The sequence below is a fragment of the Triplophysa rosa genome, linkage group LG9 (genome assembly GCF_024868665.1).
Source record: "Triplophysa rosa linkage group LG9, Trosa_1v2, whole genome shotgun sequence".
Lineage (NCBI taxonomy): Eukaryota > Metazoa > Chordata > Actinopteri > Cypriniformes > Nemacheilidae > Triplophysa > Triplophysa rosa.
In genome coordinates, this window is record NC_079898.1 from 24633033 (window position 1) to 24640734 (window position 7702).

Consider the following 7702-nt stretch of genomic DNA (forward strand, 5'->3'; position numbering starts at 1 on the left):
TTCTGTAGAAGTCTTGCTTGTGTTTCGGAACACTAAAAAGAGACAGAACCTTTTTAATTCATCAGCACACAAAACAGTTTTTACTTAACGTTGTAATTTCATTTAGGCGTAAGTATAATATCTCAATCTGAGCATATATTTTCAGGAATGAACATGAATGAATTAACATAAAATGAATATTTTAAATCCAAAATGTCCTCTTTTAGAGTATAAGTTAGTAAACAATGCACTGACAAAAACAATTGTATTTGTATTAACTAACTTTATTGTTTACAAGAATCTTCATTTCACAAGGTGAATCATTCCTTCTCATTTTTATTGAGTGTCTATCTTTAGGTTTTTGTTTTTAGAATGATTAGTGATGTCAGACACTTCGAGTCCTCCTAGAGTCCTGACCTTAGAGTTGAAGTCAGACAGAAAGTATTGAGAAAAAGGTAATGTAATTTCACAAGTGGTAAGAACGTATCACTGATATCACCCACAATAACCCGATCCCGGCAGCGTTTGCCACACACTCAAGCAGATGAGCCCTGTGGTGACCCGTCGACAGATTCGAGATCATGTAGTGGCTGCAGTTGGGTTCTTAAAAGCCACTCTCCATGATTTCATTCGCTTGAAGAGGAAGAAAGAGAGGCCCTTACCTCATCGTTGTGATGAGGTTTTCAATGTGTTTACAGAGATGTGGAAAGCCTGCTGTTGGTGAGGGTAACTGCCACAAACCAAGGTGAGGCGGCTTCTCAAAACACTTTCAGATAAGACGTACAGGGATTGCCTTAGCTAACCATAAAAGACTTACAGTGTGATACGACATTAAAACAACCATCGAATGTAAGGATGGTTTGGAGCCTGCCAACCACTCGCCTCTGAAACGAGAACATCATGTTCCTCTGCCTTCTTTAGCACAAGATGGCTTTAACGGCATAGTTTTCCTTCCCGTTGAAATTGAACATTGGGTGAGACGGATTGATTTTTTGTCACTCTTAAAAATACTGCGTGGTTTCTGCCCACGGTGCGCTGGTACAGAGCATTTTTCTGGACAGAAATGTGTACCCGACTCTACGTGCGCAGTGAGTCGAGAGTCTTTTTCATCCAGAAGAATGTAAATTTTAAAAGCATCTGTTTGCTAGACATCAAGTAATGCATGCAAATATCCTCAGAGCTACCAGACGTGGCATAAATCCACAAGTTTAATTTCACGTGATCTGCCGTGTTCAATTACTTGGGCCGTGATTTTGACTATATTCAAATCTGTAATATCAAATAACTAGCGCTGGGACTGATTTCATAATACACAGGTTACAGCACGATGTGTTATTGGGACCAAAGGTTTTAATGGCTTTGACCTGCTGATAGTGAGCTCGAGCTGAGGTTTTCAGAGTCTGGACTCAGTTTCCCGAGTTCGGAAAAACGAATGACAATTGATCGTTATCAAGTTTTAAAAGACAGAGAGAGAGACAGGGTTGTCCTGCCCACTGCCTGACCACTGCGGCCTGGCTGGAGAGAGACCGGCTCAGGCAGAGTTTCATAGACTCGATGTATATTAAACCCAAGATGGAATTTCATACACTGATGATGGCTGTCCTGCATCAATCCAGTGAAGTATCTCTACTTTCAGTCTCTTTCCCCTTCATCTCTTTCTCTCTCGCTCCCTGACACCATCCGTCTTTTTTCACGTCTCCGGTTTGCTTATAAAAATATCCCGTTGTGTCATTCTAACTGAGATCGTGACATCAGTGTATAGTTTAGGTTTCAAAAGACACATTATGTGTATTAAATTTTGCTGCATACTAGTGCATAGGATTTTCCACGTCAAATGTTTTTTTTGGAAATAAGTTCAAAAACCGTAAAATTACAGAAAAAGACTGCAAATTTACAAGAAAAACAGGGGGAAAGTTATTTTACAGTTTATTTCTGGCGCCCCAGCTGCGGACAGTTTTTTTTAACAAGATTTCTTTTTTTACAGTTTATTTTTAAAACACGGTCAAAAACTATACAATTACAGAACAAGAGAACACATTTACAAGAAAAATGGGGACAACTATTTAATATACAGTATATCCTTGTATCCTATAATTTTACAGAAGAAAAAAATATTTTACGGTATATTTCAGTTTTTCTACGGATTTTTTTACAGTGTTGTTAAAAAAGCAGTCGCCTGTAAACAAGCCCAAGTTGGTTACATGGTGCACCAGCCTGGCCAAGCAGTCTAAATTAATCTGGTTTTATGATTTAGATGGATTTTGGGCACATGTAAAGTGGTCAGACTGAAAGACCAATTGGTCAACCAGCTTGGTTGGACAATAGACCAGTTAAACCTTCGACTGGTTTCACTTTTTACTTTGTACAAAGAAAATGTTATCACTCTTTTATAGCTCAGGAGGATTTAAGGTGTTTCAATCAAGTGTTAACTTAGTCTCAGACGTTTCTCCTAAAATTGCTTTGGAGGAATACAAACAGAAGCAAAAAAGTCAATTGTTCAAATACACGAAGAGTATGGAGGTGTAAAATGAATGAAAAGTAAAATAAACTGGATTTGGGTAAATTTGAAGAGAAATGTTTGAGGTCCTATTGAGATCTTCAATAATATTATCTTTTGATTGCAGACTTGACAAATCCGAGCTCAGTTTGACACATTGTTGATATCTCTTCGGAAACTTGAATGGAGACATTTGTGAGATGTTTGGCTCTTCTGCTCAGGAGAAATATGTGAGATGCAAGAGACCAAAACTTCCATTTGTTCTGTGTTTAATATCGCAGATGTTGCGGCAAAATTACTGAAATATTAAAGAGATCTCATCTGTGATTTTTCCTTCTCGCAAAAATGCGTGAGCATTTGATGCCTCCGAACATAACACCTTATGTAGGCAGGACGGTTTCGGAAAAGAGTCAGAGTCTTTCAGTTTGTTTGAGTTTACACTCGTGTAAAATATCTGTAGGATGTATTTTCTCAAGATTTGTTTGTTTTCAATGTCAGGTTAAAAAATACAACCCTGAGATATATAAGCTGTGTTTCTATAGATCTCTGTCGAGCGTGCAGCGTGTGATAATGGCAGTGTGGTGAGCAGTCGGCTGTTTCCTTCTCTGCCGCTCTACCGAGGCCACACCTGCCACACAACTCTCAGCCAGCATGGCTGACCGAGCATGCCACCGGGGTCTGGCTGCATACGGGCGGATCCGGCGGTGCGATGCCTGCGGGCCCCACAGATGTGATTTGAGGCCTGAAGCGAAAGAAGAAAAACCACTGCGTACATCCCAGCGACGGCCATGGCACACTCGCAGATGAAAGGGAGAGGAGGGCTGACAACTGCCGTGCAGTTTTATTTGGTGAAAATGTAGCTAGAAAGTAAAAAAGTCTTTTTTTAATGTTGAGATGAGTGTACTGTACAATTTCTTTTGAAGCTGCACTTTTGTGTCGCTTGTTATTGCGTCAAACTCCAGCATGCACTTACCAATAATAGCTCCGGTTCTTCTGATGTTGTGCAGACCACACAAATTGATTTCCATTTTCACTCAACATATTGTTCCCAGTGACACTCTGAGGGGCCTTTTTAAAGGTCAACCTGCTCTCATGTGACCTGTGGTTGAACATCGCACTACACTGGAAAAACCCAGCAAGAGCAGCACTCTCACAGATCGGGTTGGGGGACCTTCTGAAGTGTGCTGTACTCTGAGAGCAAGTCTAGATATGAGTCACCGCACGCCGACATGTGAAAGATGCTTTCATAGAGAAACTAATACATACAGTTGTACATACCTGCAGGAAGTCCTACGTCACCTGCTCGCATCAATCTCACAGGATTTTTTGTGTTCGTCTCCTGACTCTTTTTTTTTTACTGTAGTGTTGTTGCGTGGCCACAGTACTTTTTCAACTGAACAACAAGATTTCTCATGTAGATATATTCAGAAATCTATAAAGACAGCCATCGAAGTGATTACTAATAACCACCAGTGAGTTTTGAATCACATTCCACTGACACAATTTGATTGATGGAAACAAAACCAGAAAAAATCAGAACAGGTGTCTATGTGAGACCCAGATCATTACTGCTGATCGCAGTGATCATTATTCCTGATCCTCATTATGGTGATTTTATATTCCGAGCAAAACTTTAAATCATTTTAATTGACTCTAATCATCACTATCCTTCATTATTTCTTCTGTTTGCAGTGATTTTTACATTGATTGATTAACCTTTACACTTGATTACGGTGATCTTTAAACTTGATTTGATTTACTTGATTGCAGTGATCCTTATCTCTGATTGCAGTGAAATTAACATTGATTACGCAGACGTTTCCGTTTGATTGCAGTGATCCTTCTCCAGTGATCATGATCATTAGGCTTGGTTGCAGTGATTATTATTTTTATGTGCAGTGGTCCTTCCTCATTACTCCAGTGATCATTTTGTTTGATTGCAGTGATCATTACACATTCCAGTGATTTTTTTTCTGAAACCTGTTTCAATCTTTAAGGCAAGCTCAAACTGGCTTTTGCGCTGCAAAAAAACATATTTAATATCTACACATTCTTAAATCAAGATACATTAACAAAATATTTAGTCTTGTTTCGTGAATGAAAATATGAGAATTAAGTATGTGTATGTTTAAAACAAGTAAACAAGCAAATTTAGCCTACTTTTACCTTTTTCTTAAGTCCCAATTCCAGTTTATTTTTCTTACCCCATTAGCAGATTTTGTGCCTGTTTCTTTTTTTATTTCATAAAACAACACTAAATATCTTTGGTCACTTTCCTGATTTAAGAAAACAAGACGAAATGCTTAGTAAGAAATGTAATTTTTGCAGTGTGGCTGAACTTTTGCGGTCGGCAATGCTTGTGCTGCAAAAAGTAAATTTCCTAGTATTATATCCTGGCTTCACAGATATCTGCCAGTAGGGTAAAATAATTTACTTGAATTAAGTACTTAATAATGAGGTAAAACTTAATTCAAGTTTATTTTTCTTACTCCACTGACAGATAGTTTTGCCTGTTTTAAGCATAGACTTAATTTTTATATTTATTTATTATAGGATTCAGAAACAGACCTTTTGATTAATTAACTTAGGATAGTTATACTGCAAAACGTTTTGCGGTATGTTTGATATTATTGCCACATGATCTCATAGTTTGTACGATGCAGTGGCAATGTGTAACTAATTGTTGTGTAGTGTGAGCACCACGGTGAATCAAATTTGTCTTGTTGCATGAGCTTGTGTTTACCTGCTGGTTGCTATAATCTTTAATTCTGATCGCAGTGATCATGACATTTGACTGTACTCATCATTAGTCTACTCCTGGAAATGTCTGCTGCACTAAACCCTCAGCGATTGACTTTTAGAGGCCTGGTTAAAAGACACAAAACCAGTCCGAGCTTTTAGACCTGGCCAAAGGAAAACCACCACTCTTTAGCAATGAATATTTTACCCTCCTGATCGCTCAGAGTGACCACAGGCTGCGTTAAGAGTTATTGGCCAGAAGCAGAGAGGGCACTTAACAAATGATAATGCCCATTTCTATCAGAAAGAAGAGACACGGCCAGCAGCTGAGAGCCACCGTGGTCAAACCCAAACCACGGAGACCAGCTCTGACCACACACTGCATAGACACAACAATACACACATACACACACAATAAGAGAAGTGGACGTGCATGGCTAAAACAATGCATATAGGAGTGTGTACATTTATGCGTGTTCTGTTTCTTTTATCGTTGTTCTCGTTCTTTCCAGGAGACACAAGAAAGCATCAGTCACACATAATGACAGCTGTCAATAACATCTGTGAATTTGTTGTAATGCACGGACAGTCTTACGACCATCTTTCTGACCACTTCCTCCATCATCATGCAGAGAACGACCCGTCACTGCCCACAAATGCACTGGGCCAAACAATCCCTGCAAACGACAGACAAGCTCATTTAAACATCATTCATTTTACATGAACGCCATAAATGTACTGAATTAACCATCATCATGAGAAACTCTAGTTAAAACACTGAACATTTAAGTATCACGTTGATATTTTGGGGGGAAACTGATTTTGAACTAAATTTAAGCTTGATCACACAGCATATTTTTTCCCTTCGTTTCCAGTTCAAATGTCTGAAAAAGTCAAGAAGATGCAATTACTTAAGAAACAAAATTATTTAAGGTGTTTAGTCTAGTTTTATAGTAAAATGTGTATAAAAATTAAGTCTGTTTTTGCTTAAAACTTTTTTTTAACCCCATTGGCAGATCTGCTTATTTTGAGCATGAACTAAATTTTCAGAAAAACAAGACTTAATATACGATGTCATTTAGCTTGTCAAGTACGTCTTAATTGAATCATTTTTAGACATTTGCATTGCAAAACAAGCTGAACAAAATTAATTGTTTTTTATTTGGTTATGGTTTCACAAATTAAATTTTAATTTAAATGATAAATGTTCACATCTAACATCATCTGATTAGTGTAAAAAAAATTCTGAAACTTTTGTAAACTTTAGTGTGTTTTCGTCGACCCCACGCTGGTTTTAATTAGGGCTTCGATTTGTGAAATATAAAAGCTTATCGTTGTGAATCGAACAAATATTTCTTCACTTTTAACCAAAACCAAAAGTTACAGTTTGCAGCTATAAGTCAGAGAAACATTGATCAAATAGAAAACACAGTAGCATTGGGGGTCTCCAGTAAATCTCAACAGAACGTGAGAGTTGAATCTATAAAACAAACATAATAACTTTAGAAACTACTTAGGACATTTCCCATAACGTTTCTTCCATTAGATATGTTGTGAACCATCAACTAAACTTTTCCCTCTTTCTTTTGCAGTTCGTCATGAGCTTGAGATCGTTTTCCAGCTCTCCATTCGCAAACTGATCTAAAGATTTCACCGTCCCGCCTGTGAAACACAGAAGACGTTTTGGAGTTCCACGGCCGCCTGTAGACAAATTCAGATATCGATCGACGGGATAAGAGATCTGATTGTTCGAGAGGTCGCCATAGTAATTTAGTTTACAGCTCAGTAGTTTGGAGACAGGGATAGCAATGATAGCCCTGCCTGATTGAATTTGCAACTCGAGGGGGATTTTTAACGTGAGGTAATTGCTGACAGGCAGTGGGTCAGACAGCCTTCGGCCCAATCAAGCCGTATCAGATGTCACAGTAACATTTCACGGCCCCAGAGAGGAAAATAGAGTTGTGCGCGTCTGTGCATGTGTGTGTGATAGATTTCTTTCTCTCGCGCGCGCGCACACACATTCAGATAATGTATCAGCTGTGCTTTGCATTTAAATTTGTCAACTTTGAGTTTCAGAGGTCAAAGGTCAGGCGTTAGCATCAACTGTAGCACATCAACGCATGAGGGATGCTTTATATTAGCCGACTTGTACGTGCGCAGGGTGAAATGAGTTACAGACTGCAGTGATTCTCACATCTAAAGGCTTTTCACACCAGACCTGCGCTGTGTTTGAGATTCAATGTTGAGATCGGTTTACTGGTGATGATGATGAAGAGTTTGCGTGATGATGATAATGAGGTTGCGTGCGTGTGTTGATTATGAGCGTGTGTTCCCACTTGACTAAAATATATTGTGTGTGATGCGATGCTGTTTTGTGACCAGCTTAGTTCATGACTACGACATTGTTGTCAAAGCATGAAGCTGCTGCTCTCTCTCTCTCTCTCTCTCTCTCTCTCTCTCTCTCTCTCTCTCTCTCTCTCTCTCTCT